General features: G+C 46.0%; 1 protein-coding gene across 3 annotated transcripts in view; it reads left to right on the forward strand.

Moving 5' to 3' along the window:
* The first annotated feature begins 1,014 nt into the window (after nucleotides 1-1,014).
* fhip1aa (FHF complex subunit HOOK interacting protein 1Aa) overlaps nucleotides 1,015-14,354 on the forward strand; it is a 29,094-nt gene continuing 15,754 nt past the window's right edge. Inside the window, exons 1-2 of one of the 3 annotated variants that reach the window (XM_023799090.2) lie at nucleotides 1,015-1,524; nucleotides 13,872-13,930. The gene's annotated coding sequence lies outside the window, so the exon portion shown is untranslated. Of the gene's footprint in view, nucleotides 1,525-13,871; nucleotides 13,931-14,236; nucleotides 14,321-14,354 lie in introns of those variants that run through there. The other 2 variants (XM_023799092.2, XM_023799091.2) reach the window with 2 other exon arrangements.

Genomic DNA, 14,354 nt, shown 5'->3' on the forward strand with positions numbered 1-14,354 from the left:
TTTAATAGGCCTATACGGTCATGCCGTGAAGTTGGTATTACATCGGTAAATGGGCCAGATGCAATACGTTTGTATTAGACATCACTTCAGTTGCTCTCAGCCTCTTTTTCACCATATACTGTAAATACACGCCACGCTAATGGCCGAAACCCTCCGAAAAAGCACCTTCACATGATGAATATGTACGATAAATATGTGAGAAGGTAGTGCTTGCTGCGCATGCGCACGGAAAATCACACCTACAGTTCAGCACCGCGTGCACCGTTTATAAGTGAACGCAAAATGCGGTCATCAAAACGAACAGTACCCAAACCGGGTGGGGATAAACGCAAATTACACTGCTGAGGTAAACAACCTGTATCGTAGAACAAAACCCCTGTCAACAAACTGGGTTATGCTATTACGCCATTTCTGGAGTGACTGAAAAAGAACAAACACAATTAAGTCTTCGGAGTAGATCATGCCGAAATTATCACCTGCACAGGAATATTTATTTGGTCAAGATAAGATAAGGTCAAATATCGATAGTTTTCCATTTACAGAACATTATTATTGTAACAATATCCGAGGGAAGTTTTCGATTTAAAAAGCGATAGTGCACACTATTTATTATGGACTCGTTTCATTTTAATATTATGGAAAATTAAGATTGTTGTACGTGCTTAAAGTGCATTCTTTTCTAAAAACCTACAACATCAATTTGTGATTTTACTCATTAATTTCACCTCCACGGTGAAAACAAACGCTGTCCGTCAGTGGACCGTCGGTCTCGTGGTAGGCATATTCCATACTTCCCGGCCAACATCTACATTTGCAATGAAAATAACATTTTTCGAAATTACCCACACTGCTTCCATACATCTGCTTGACCTCTAAAACGTACACGAGCCCAGAGTTATTTATAACAATGGGTGCTTTGTGTAATCCCCCAAAATTGGAGCATACCTTCTCGATCTCCACGGGAAAACTAGGGTCAGCTATTGCATTTCTCAAAACCAGGTTGTGTGCCTCACGTACTAAGTTCTGCGTTCAACTCGGTTAAAACTATGTACAGATCATCGAATGGGTTGGTTGCCACAGACATTTCTGGGAAAACACTCGGCACTAGATGACCCTAATAAATACGTTGCGTTTGCCAAATCTGTTTCTTTTCTCAAAGGGAAACATCTGAAATTGGTAATGGAGATATCCACGATCCAAGCGCTACCGAGAATGACAAGTACCGTGCATTAACTCAGCAGGCGCCGAAGGAGGGAGGAGCTTAAGTGCGCTTTGGCAGCTCACCTTCTCCTCGCCTGGGCTCAGGTTAGTGAAAACGTGTGATAAAGTAAACAGCTGTAGGAGCAGGAAAAGCCACGCTACGGGAAAAGAAACTGGCGAACTAGATTTGGTGTGAATCATTAGACGCCTATTGTTTCGGGAACGATCGTTCCCAGCTTCGGCTGGTGAGGATATAGTACCGGACAGTTTGACACCTCGGAATAACTAACTCCAACATCCGAAACCATCTCGCTGGATTGGACTGTAAGCTCATTCGAAATACCTTTCTCATTTAACTTGTCATTTGAATGTTTCTTGATGTGATTAGGCTGTTCTGGGTAGCAAGTAGTAATCGTATATGACTGAAAAAAATGTGACCAAGTATTATCGATGTAACATATAATAACCTGATCAAAGGTGATTCAGTTGTGTTTTCATGTGTAAACGAATACGTTTTTGTGTTTCGTGGCTACGTGAATTACATCGTAATACAAGGTCTGTACATAAAATGAGAATAAGGGAAATATGGGGGGAAAAAATTGACACTTAACCCCTTGATTATATAGAAAGGTATAAAAGAATAGATTGCCATGTACATCTTTGTATAACCTGAAACGGATACGGGGCGTTTCCTTATGTATTAAAGTGATCTATCCTGTGCTAAAGGTGCAGTTTATGATAAAACAGGTAACATGTAACCACTGGGTACAACCTTCACGGCGATTATTAAAAGGGTTACATTAAGTTTACCTGTTTTGTTAGGTAAGACAGTAACAAGACAGCAGCAGTAAAGATGGCAAAGTAATACAAACAAGTGTTTTGTGAGATGCACATTATTGTTGTATTTGCTGCGGCTGAAGAGATATTTGATCGAGGGAAGTCGAATGAAGACGCTTAGTAATATACGATATAAAGTGCTGTGCGATAAAACGCATTAGTTTGGGCTGCGGGGAAGGTGAGATCATTATTTTATATAGGTCACTTGCAGAACTTCAGAATTGCAGCACAACGTGTTCTTAAAAATATTGTGCGTGTGCCGGCTTGGTCTGATGGTGCGTGTGAGAGGTGCTTATTGCAGGTAACCCCCGCCCCTTCTTATGACTGGGTGGGGGGGCTGCTTTAATCTGCTGGGCTGGAAAACCGATGTAATGGGTGAAAAACACGCATAGTCCCTGCTCTGTATCGGCGATGTGCGTCTTGCTGTTGATGGTTAAAATCACGGCTACTTGTTCAATCCTCATCTTAGCCGTAGAAGGAATTCTCCAGTACTGACCACCACTTTGCCATAAACTTTTAGACAGACCAGTCAGAGCTAGTGAATTTTAGCAAACTGAACACCAGTACTGCACACTTACTAGCTGCTATGTAAGATTTTTTTAAACTATAATAATGTGGTAATGCGGTTGTTTTCCATACAATGATTTTACCCCGAGTAAGAATTACTTTCTTACAAATGTGAAAGTGGATTCACGAACCTTGCCCATTGTTTGCCTTGGCTTTCCAGGACGCAATATTTCACCTACGCCACAGTCAATAAATAAAGGCAGGTCAGCACAGAGCTCTGCCCTAGTTGAGTAATCAGATTCGGCGGCCGCATGGTGCATGTTGTACGGTTACCATCGTAGCTGCTCGCGAAGCTTCGTGCATTTTTCTAGCTATACATACCCCAATCTCTCACCCCAACTCTCTGTACTCCTTTTAACTAGAGTCGGTGAGTTTAACTCCATGCAGAGTTGAGTAGAAAGGCCAACACTTTCTTTGTCTCCCATAAATCTGTCTAATACTTGCGAAAATCGGTTGTTCTATGCAACTGGCTATACGTCGAATCTTATTTACCTCGAGCAAAATATGTGTTTTTGCTTTTTGTACTACGCTGAGGTGACTACTCTGTGTACGGTTCCGGAGCAGATCTATGTGAATTGGTCTTCCTCTCATGTTTCTGCGGCTTCAAATCTTGACTATCATGGCTAAACGTTGTTTCTTTTTATAAGGTAAAGGAAAATTTTTATGGTTCAGGGAGCTCCTATCCTAATTAAAGTATTGATCTTGAGCTTGCTTGGAAATTGGCTGTAGTCTCGTTGCCTTCCCCAGGGGATTCAAACATCCTTTGGGTAAGTGACTTCCAGTGGTCACGATTCTCACTGCAATAGCCAGTCTACTGTACTCTGTTACAAATAGGGGCTCTGTGCTGGATCTGTCACCAGAAATGTATATTTAGTTGCACTTTAATCCAAAGCCGCTTAGAATTCTTTTTGCTGATCCCACAATACACAGAAATTCGGCCATTTGTGCAGCGTGTTTTCCTGAGTTCACTGCCGCGTGTGCATGCATGCATGCATGTATGAATGTATTCATGCATGTAATAAAGTGTGTGTTTTCTCTTGCTAGTCGTATGCGCTGAGAATTTTCTCCCACACATGTGACGAGAAGGGACTGGTGTTCTGCCATATTCATTTATTGTAGACCACAAAGACAGGAGCTTCTGCTGAACATTCGCCTAGACCACCTACGGTAACAATCGGGTCCTTGTTGCAAACTGCTGTTAGTCTTTTCTATAAACATTACTGGCCCAGGCTAATGTTGCAAGAAGCCTTTTCGTTCTTATGGTACGTTTTAAAGTGAGGAAAACGACGCAACTGAGAGCGGCTGCGAGACAAAACAAAAAGATGTAGATAACATTCATCTGTGTTTTTTTTTGCTTCTTCAGATAGGGACATTAAAATGGATTTATGGTGACCGCTCTCAGGTTGTCATGGTGATGTCACATGAGGTGGGAACACTGGCCACCAGTAAACCATCATCTGAACCCCAAACCAAGGCAGCCAGAGATATCTGCTCCGCATTCAAAGGCAGGCAGCTGTGGGCTGCAGAATTGTTATTTTTTTTGGCCAACACAACCATTTCACTCATGGGGAAACATCTAAGAAATCTTTGAATCTTAGAATTTGTCATTTTTAACCAAAACACCTTATTGACCAATAAAAACTCAAATGTGTATTTCACACCAACCAGAGGTGGGAAGGTCAGGACCAGGAAGTACAAATCCAGACCAAGGATTTGTCTCAACCAACCAGCTGAGTGCTCTGTGACTGTGACTCTTTATACTCAACTGGTTGGTTGAAACAAAATCTTGTACTGGATTTTTGCTTTCTGGATCTGCACATTCCACCTCTGACACTGACACATCTTATTGACATATTGTGTCAAACAGCAAGCCAGCTGTTCTGGAGACTGTGTCACATAAAAGTTGTTGTTATGAGCTGCTCCCTGAATGCACTACACCAGGCAACATCAGACGGGACACTTGAGCCTGACAATTGTTGACAAGGAGGTGGATGCTAGGGAGTGCAGTACCACTACTCACCTGTAGGGGGAATAGAAGATGGCACCTGACACTGCACTACAAGACAAAGAGCGCAGTACCAACAAGCTGCACCTAGCAACAGGTCATGCCAAGACTGGAACAGACGCGTGTTTGTCTCACAGCCGAACGGGCGGCTTTCCCACGCAGAGCTTGGCTCAGCTATTTCGCGTGCTCAGCATTAACGCAGCCCGGGTGACCCACCTGACCCTGGGTGTGGAGCCAGCTGCGGGTCCCAGGCCTTCGGCCTTCGGCGGGGGTCATTCGCAGATTGTTCAGATAATTCCCAGTGCAGTCATGTGACCGCCTCACAGCAGTCAGGTGACCATTGACCATATCTGAGTGGTGCTTCTGGAGAATTCCAGGCCTAGGTGCATTATACAAAAGATTCAGCCGATTGGGATGATATTTCTTTTAAGTTTTTGCAGTTTAATTGGTAATTTTCAACAGATATATACAGGATGTTAAAAACTATTTCTGGGTCCATGGGTAATGAAATGTTTTAAGAAGTATGACAGAGCAAGTAGCAAGACTAGCACTATACAGGTATAAAAATAATACATTTTATTATAACTGAATAGGGGTCTGGTAGTTGCAGACCAATAATCCAGCCCATACTTGTCCTGCTTTAGTTGCCTGGGGGGTGATTTATCTTGGCTTATGAGGTGGCATTATGCACTGCAGGGACAGATGGCATAGGCAAGTTGCAAGGGACTAAGCACATGGAGTATAGTTGGCACAGGGGAGTCCAGAGGATAGAAATGACAGAGGATATATCAACAGGTGCCAGAGAATTACCAGCATTCCACATGATTTATTACCCACAACGAGATGTGTGGTATAGAATCTTGTGATCCTCAGCGTTCCGAAAATTCCATGGCAACCGGTGACGTCACAGACCTACAACTTGCTGAAAGTTCCGTTCCCCCCTCAGCAGTCACTTGGTGTTCATAGAGAGAGGTCGTTTTGTCCGTGGGCTCCAAAGACTGGTAAATGTGGATATCAGTCCAGTTAAACGTCGTAATTAAAATCAAGATAAAAGTAAAAATTAGAAATGAAAATGCCAGTGAGAAAGTATCAACTGATAAATGCCTAATGGAGATAAAAGATGGTGGAGGAGGGAAGCAAGGTGTCTGGGATGAGGCACCATCTGCTGAAGAGGTTCGGTGCCACAGGGTGGGAGAGGAGGCTGGAGGGGCTACAGGTTAAAAAAAGAAAGCCGATGGGAGGGGACAAGGAGAAGTGATGTCACCGGCATAGGATAGTCTTCTTATCTGAGACCACAATGAATATAATAAAATACTTTCTTGGCATTCAAAAGATTGTGTCATTGTGGTCATTGAGGACCTTAGTACCCTTCTTGCTGGTCTGAAGTCTCGCATCAGTAAGATTAAGAGTATGGTGAGGAAGATTCACACACCCATTAATGCACTCGTACTCAGGAACACCTGTTATTCTGTCACGTTTGACGGCCATGAATATTGCATGTGTTTGCTGATGTGACAGCAGATATTCGCTGATTATTCCCACCTGGGGATATTTCACAAAAGATATTGTAGCAAATTCGGAGCTGGATTATTTAAACGAGCAGATAAGTCACCTCACCATTCGTCTTCGCAGTCTTGCTACTTCATTTTCTTTTTGCTTACAGCTTTCCCCTCCTTTAACATCCCAAAAACTCCATCCATCCATCCATCCATCTAACTGCTTATTCTGGTCAGGGTTGTAGTGATGCATTTACCTCTCCTTTTCAAATATGGTTTGCTTAGATCAGGAGTGGAGAACCTGATCCAGAGAGCACCGGTGTCGGTGCGGGTTTTTGGGATGACCTCTCAATCAGCCAATAATAAAGCAGTGGTTCTCAACTGCAGTCCTGGGGACCCACTGTTATTGGCTGATGGTGAGGTCATCCCAAAAACCAGCACCAACACCAGCTCTCCTTGGATCAGGTTTTTCACCCAAGGCTTAGATAAATGAGTGAAAAAGCTTTCAGTATTAGAAGTTATAGATTGCCAATGCTTTCATTTTTAGTGTATGGATAGACCTGCAATTGAAAATGTAACTTTTTTTTTTAAACGTTTCTTATGTATCTGCACGTGGAGTCTCGCAGAACCTGTGCTGTTCGGATGAAAACTCTCCTGCCTGTCTCTTCCTGTAAGAGAGCTTCTTCACACACAGGCCATAGGGATGATGGGAAAATAATTATCCACAGTCAGACTCAGGGAAAAAACACATTTACTTGGAGTAAATAAGGACATGTAAGATGCGAAAGTTAGTCCTCAACACTACACTTTAACTAATAATGACTGGAACCTGACTGGATCCTGGAACGGAAGTCTTGTATGGTAAATAACTGAAATGTAGGAATTCCTGTGCGCTCGTCTCCCGTTCGGTGTCTGACATCAGGATCAGGATGTGAACACGTTCCGAAAAGCTCCCAGACAGGGTGGAGAATAGCCTTTGCGTTGATATCTCTCTCCGTACCTGGTCTGGCCATCTGGAATTCCGGGCGTTTTCCCGTCAGGACGATGGGTTCGCGGGCCAGCAAAGTGCATCGTGGGGGGACTTCAAAGTTCAGGGCAGATTCTCAATCTCAGTCCAGCCCCTGCTCCGAACTTCATAGTCACAGCCTTCCTTCCTAAGCCAACACAAGGACATTTTAATCTTTAGGCCACAGAAATGCAAAGGGGAGAACAGGTAGAGTGAGCGTGAGAGAGAGAGAGAGAGAGAGAGAGAGAGAGAGAGAGCGGCAGCGGAGAAAGAAAGGAGTAGCAGAGAGAGACAGAGAGAGAGAAGGGGAGAGAGAGCATGGTGGTCAGTGAACACCTTCAGTCAGACAGAGGCCATGCTGCAGCGAGAGAGGGAGAGAGAGAGAGAGAGAGTGATAGTGGGAGGGAGAGAGACAGAGAGAGAGGTCAGTGAACACCTTCAGACAGAAGGCCATGCTGCAGCGAGAGAGGGAGAGAGAGAGAGAGAGAGTGATAGTGGGAGGGAGAGAGACAGAGAGAGAGGTCAGTGAACACCTTCAGACAGAAGGCCATGCTCCAGCGAGAGAGAGAGAGAGAGAGAGAGAGAGAGAGAGGGAGAGAGAGAGATAGTGGGAGGGAGAGAGACAGAGAGAGAGGTCAGTGAACACCTTCAGACAGAAGGCCATGCTCCAGCGAGAGAGGGAGAGAGAGAGAGAGAGAGTGATAGTGGGAGGGAGAGAGACAGAGAGAGAGGTCAGTGAACACCTTCAGACAGAAGGCCATGCTGCAGCGAGAGAGGGAGAGAGAGAGAGAGAGAGTGATAGTGGGAGGGAGAGAGACAGAGAGAGAGGTCAGTGAACACCTTCAGACAGAAGGCCATGCTCCAGCGAGAGAGAGAGAGAGAGAGAGAGAGAGAGGGAGAGAGAGAGATAGTGGGAGGGAGAGAGACAGAGAGAGAGGTCAGTGAACACCTTCAGACAGAAGGCCATGCTCCAGCGAGAGAGAGAGAGAGAGAGAGAGGGAGAGAGAGAGATAGTGGGAGGGGGAGAGAGACAGAGAGAGAGGTCAGTGAACACCTTCAGACAGAAGGCCATGCTCCAGCGAGAGAGGGAGAGAGAGAGAGAGAGAGTGAGAGTGATAGTGGGAGGGAGAGAGACAGAGAGAGAGGTCAGTGAACACCTTCAGACAGAAGGCCATGCTGCAGCGAGAGAGGGAGAGAGAGAGAGAGAGAGTGATAGTGGGAGGGAGAGAGACAGAGAGAGAGGTCAGTGAACACCTTCAGACAGAAGGCCATGCTCCAGCGAGAGAGAGAGAGAGAGAGAGAGAGAGAGAGAGAGAGGGAGAGAGACTTTTTTGACTTTTAACCCCCCTTTATTTATTCATCATTAATAACACAGGCACAATCACCAGTTCACATGTAGCACACCTGTTTGAACGGAAACAAAGTCTGCATTAACACACCACTTCTTCTCAAAAGCAGTCACATTATTTGTGCTTTCATAAAACACAAACTCAGCTCTTATACGAGTTTCCACCAGAGCTTTGAACAGCTGAATCAGATCTGTATCCTGCCCCTCCGACTTCAGTCTGAAAGACTTCCACACAGCCAGCTTCGCCTGCCCCACTAAAAAATTAACCAAGACGCACTTAGAGCGGTGAGTCTTAGAGTATTTACAGCCGAAGACAAACACAATCACGTTAAAACACAGGTTGAAACCTCTCAGAACTCGGCTCAGGAGCTGAAAGAGAGAGAGAGATAGTGGGAGGGAGAGAGACAGAGAGAGAGGTCAGTGAACACCTTCAGACAGAAGGCCATGCTCCAGCGAGAGAGAGAGAGAGAGAGAGAGAGAGGGAGAGAGAGTGATAGTGGGAGGGAGAGAGAGAGAGGTCAGTGAACACCTTCAGACAGAGGCCATGCTGTAAACTCTAGGGAGTTTCTGCACAGTACTGAACAACATTCTGTTTTGTCTCCATATAGCGTTCGAATGTATATGCCAGTGCTAACTGCCCAACGTATAGGAGACTGGCTACCATCAGCAATGGCTTTGGCTTCGTTTCATCAGTCTATATTAGCATGGCGCAGGCTGCCGGCGCGACCGGCCCGACTGCATGTCTGCTCCTTTGTTTTCGTTCAGCCCCACCTGTAAACAAAGGGATTCAGACAAATGAGTCTGACACTATACTTTCCCGGCTACACCCATCCAGGTCTCCTGGGTCAGCGCCCCCTTTAAATGCTCAGATACGCTCGACGAGGCTGGCAATTAGCCTCTATCATATCCACCATTACCCCCCCCCCGTGCCCCCATTACCCTCACACCCCCCAGACAGGAAAACATTGTTTCCCGTGGGCCTCTGGCTACTGTACAGATAGCAATATTTATTCTACTGTGTAACAGCGTTTGATAAAATGGGATCTTTGATATGCAGCAGTTGTATTTCATACTGCAGTGGAGGTGTATGTGGCATAATACATGGATAAGGTTTATATTGTAGCAGACTGCTCTGTTTGAGACGTTGTTGTGCTCTAGGAGCTGGAAAGATGACCTTGGTTTCATACAATCAAGTCGAGCAGGCTGTGTTTGGGGCCCTCATGCTGGTCGGTCCAGTTTCCTGCCTCCCAGATCTGCGTCTGTCTCATTTTCAGGGCTGGGTTTGATGCCGGTCATTGCTCAGGAGCTCAGGGTGGACCAGGGCATGGTCTAATCCAACGGGATTTTTCTGGCATTATTAGGCCTTGAAGAAACACCGGTCTGAGATCCGCTGCATCCCGGACAGTGAGACATCTCTGATTCGGCCGTGCCTGCGTATAAATCGTCGGGTAATCTCGGTCCGTCTTACCGTACCTGTAAATATTTCATGTGCCGCTAGCATGCTAACGGGTCTTACATCACCTGGTAGCCATGGCTACCGGGATGCTGTGGGTTTCTGGCCCGTCACCTCTTTTCAGACGAGCGCTGGCGGCGCTCCGGAAGCAGTACGGCAGCTTCCAAATTCAAAACATCCACTGGCCATTTGAATTCACCTACGAAGGTGCATATGCTAATTTCCATTAGCGACGGCCGCCTCCACAGAGGGCCCTCCTTTGTTTCCTTGCGGTTGTCGAAACGCCACGGCACCCGAGTGAAAATGGTTTACGAGGGAAAGTAAACTGGGCGGAAGTTTCACAGCGAGCCCGGCGAGGCGGCGGAAGACGGTCGTTTGCGTGAGCGAATGTACACTGGGTAGGTCTACGTAGGAGGAAATCTCTAAACGGTACTCTGGGAGTGTGTGTGGGGGGGGGGGGGGGGGTGGAAATGGGAAAATTGGCAGAGCCTCGTGACATTGAAAGCCCAGTCTGGTGTGTACGAAGGACAAAAGCCAAGACTTGAAGAGATTTGGGTACTACCCGGCCAGGCCCAGAACCAGTCTGTCAGGTTCCGTCGGCCTGACTCTGCTGGTGTCGATGGCGCTCGCTCTAACAAGGGTGGCCTGTGCTTCTGTTTGCGTGACATCATCCCGTTGTGCACACAGCCCCGGGGGGGATCCAGCCCTACAGGTGAGCCGTCGCCTAGCAAGAGCTGGTCCCGAATTCACAGCTGTTCTTCCTCCTAACCTGTTTCCCTTTTTGTCGACGGTCTATCAGCTTTTTCTGTGTACTCAATGTATAAAACGCTGCTTAACAAGTGGCTGTTTCTTCTGTCTTTGATAAAAAAAAAGAGAAAAAGATCTTAGGCGGGTGAAGCAGAACTATCAGCCTGCTAGGAAGATAGAAGAGTACGTGACAAATTACCCCTCAGCTACGAGGCAGATTCCCCTTCATTTGCTTTTGTAATATTTCCACATTAGCATATGTGCCTCTTAAAAAATGATTCCTCATTGAATTTTCACACAATGCCCATGCATTTAAACCCAATTATCATGCTAATCAGTTTAATCGAATCATGTGTAATAATGCAGGTTCAGCTCTAACCAGTCATACTAAGACTACTGTGATGTGTGACTGTTCTGTGAGCAGTGGTCGCTCAACATGGCCCTGATTCAGCCAGTTGGAGCTCTGCAGGTCTGCGGACGAGTTAATCTTCATGCGGTCTCCTTCAGGCATCTACACAGTCTCACCTGGTGTTGCCGTGTTCAATCTGAAGGAACATAAGATGCCCACACTCGTTCAGAATAGGACATACCACATTATTATTTTTCAATGTGAAACTATGCTGTAAAATCTGGGACATTTCCATAAAATACGGGCTGGCTGGTAACTTTAGTGTCACCATTTCCCACCTCCTTAGTGCACTCCTGGGGGGCGGGTGGGCTCACATAACTGAAGGAGAATTCCTGAGATTCATAGCATAACAAAGTAAACTGACAATATACAGGGTTCTGGGTGTGGGGGAGTCGAGCATGTAACTTCCTGGCTGGTAGCATGCGGAGGGGTGATCGTGATCAGAGCCTGCCAAAATCACACCAGGGCTCTTGAAAATGAATATACCTTCAGAAAATATCCAATAACGGCAACACTGAGGAAGCCATATCTGTGTCGTGTCAGCGTGGGGCAGCTGAACCCCAGCCAATGGTGTGTTTCTCCAGCTATTTGTCCTCAATGCCCGTTACGGAAAAGACTTCTTATCAGTCGTCAGAGTGATTTTTTTAAAATAGTCTGTTCTTCAGTTTGGCTCAGGAAATGTGTAATAGCTCATTAAACCACTTTTTAGGAGAGAGGTTATCGCACCAGATGCATATTGAAGGACTGCCTTTTCCCTCCGTAAGTCCGCAAGAAACAGTCACGCGGCACAAAACCCCGTTCTCGGTGCCTCTGCTAAAACTGCGGCCGGCTTCAAACATTTCCAGATCTATTTTCAGGAGGAAGCACATCTTATCTTCTGGAAGTCGATCTAATTTGTTTTGAGGGATTCATGCCCGACACCTTCTCCTACGCTGAAATGCACTCATTTTCTTTCGCATTATCTTCACGGACCTGTAGATCTCCGTCACGCTGTACAATCACACCATCTGCATTCATTGCATTAAAACATGCATTTCTGATGTGATTCTCCACTGTCTTCATTTTATCTTGGGAGACATCATCCAGGCGTTCTCAGGAACGGCAGAGTAATTCAGCTGTGCTGGAATGTTCCTTTATGTTTTGTTTTTAAAAGGCTATTTACAGTATAAAGAGTTTCAAATCCTGTCGTGCAGTTGCCATTAGACAGGGAGATGCTATACTCTGTTTAGTTTTGCCGGAGCGCATTGCTGGGGAACCTGTCAAAATGGTATCTACTATTTGAACGTAACCTATGGTTTGGTTAAAAAGAGAATATTTAATTTTTACTTTTTAACAGGGACACAGTTATATGTGATTAGTTTGCAGTCTGTCTGCCCCTGTGCTTGGAGACGATAACTGGGCAATCTTTAAATGATTTAATTGCTTAGTGCTCTTTTCTGCAGAGTGACTTACTTCCTGTTTAATCAGCTGGGAGAGTTTAGGAAAGGCTCTGCGCTGAAGGTACCAGCCTGAGAGTATTAGCCTGTAACATGTTGGTCAGTAGTGCAGCTGCTTAGTCACTGGCCCATTTGTCTGTCAATCATCTGATCACGTGATCACGTTGTTTTGGTTCCCCTGCCATTTGCCCCACCCATTTTAACTCCCACCTCATCTGCAGTTTCAGTAATCGGTGACACTAAACTGTACCCCAAATGATAGTGTATCACACAGGAGGCTGTAATTTAACTTACCATCTCAGCCCACACCTGTTTCACTTCACCCACCCACACCACAAATGTGACCATGGTGCTGGGTTTGACGGTGGGGGGGCGGTTTGCGTGCAATGGCTCAGTTTTATGTGTTTTGTGACCAGTTGGATACCAGTTTGCACCAGCCTAGACCAGGACACTCCCACCTGCTGTTTGTAACTGCAGTCATGACCATGATTCGTATATTTACAGAGTAAATATTCAGGATAACTTCTCAGTTCTCTTTGACAGCCTCAATGGGATTATTTTTTAATTCTCCTCAATTTGGAAAATATGGAAATAGGAATATGAAACTCTACTGCAGGGAACTTTGTGACATTCTGTCAAAATGTATTATAATAAGTCAAGCTGGCAGATTCAGAGTTTGAGCGAGGGCTGCATTGTGCTCACATAGCAGACGGTGATCGGTGTCGTGGCTCTCACAGCCAGACCCGCTAGGGGTTACATGGCCCTGAAATCACTCTTTTTTAACATCCCTGCTTTTAAAAATCCCGAAAGTTCCCATGGCAACAGTCCGCCAGCTGTATTTCTAGAAAGCAAGCTGACGGATTAGAGTATATCACTAATTCAGCTGTAATTGTATTCATCCACGGGGCCCAAAGGTAAACACACCCAGCACGCACGCGGTAACTATAGTCAGGATTAAAACTGACATTTAATTGGCAGGATAATCAGCTCCTTTAACCAGGGTTCAAATATTTCCATTTTAATATGAAACCATCTCACAGCACAACGTAACGGCTCGATAAAGACCAATCCCGATGGGCGCGGGTTGTCATATGGCACCAGAGAGGGCCTGATTTGGCGCATGGCCGCCCCGATCTCGGGCTCCGTCCCTGGGCTTCACAGCAGCCCAGGCCCCTCTCTCCAGCAGGGAGCATTCTGAACATGTTACTCACACACACAGCCCCGTCTACTCATTTCCTCTAGCTGCTTCCACTTGCATCAAGGCACCTCCGCTCTCCATAGCAAGGCAGGAAAAGAACGGCGCTTCCCGGCTTAAAGCGTGACTCTACCCGTCAATCCGTCCTCTAAGACATATCCCCTCCCTACAGGCATCGACTCCCGGAAGGATGGCGTCTGTGATCTGCTGAGGAGCTATGATCCTAGAGAGGTGGGTATTTTAAGTATGTGCGTCCAGCACCCCCCCCCCCAGCTTTCTCCGAGGGATCCCGTATCGATTTACGAGCTCGCTGCCCTCGAGTGAAAACAGATGTGTGCCAAAATGTACTTCTTTTTCCTAGGAGTCCTTGTGAATAATGAATTCCTCCAGCTCAGGACACGGAGCTTCGTGATTGGTCCAGGGCCTTGATCACGTGATAAGGAAGTGTCCCGTCACGCGTGCGCTGGCTGCTGTATAAGCATGCTGTTGTTCAAATCGTAATCACGTCGGTGTTCTCAGGGTGTTTCGATGATTGTCAGAATGGAGAAGAGATGCCTGAAATGTGAAAGGAGGGCCACATGGTAGCAGACCGATCCAAGTTTTCTTGACCTCAGAACAATGGTATGCTTGTTTAATGTCCTAAGGGTAGGTGCCT

This window comes from Paramormyrops kingsleyae, chromosome 25 (assembly GCF_048594095.1).
Source record: "Paramormyrops kingsleyae isolate MSU_618 chromosome 25, PKINGS_0.4, whole genome shotgun sequence".
NCBI lineage: Eukaryota > Metazoa > Chordata > Actinopteri > Osteoglossiformes > Mormyridae > Paramormyrops > Paramormyrops kingsleyae.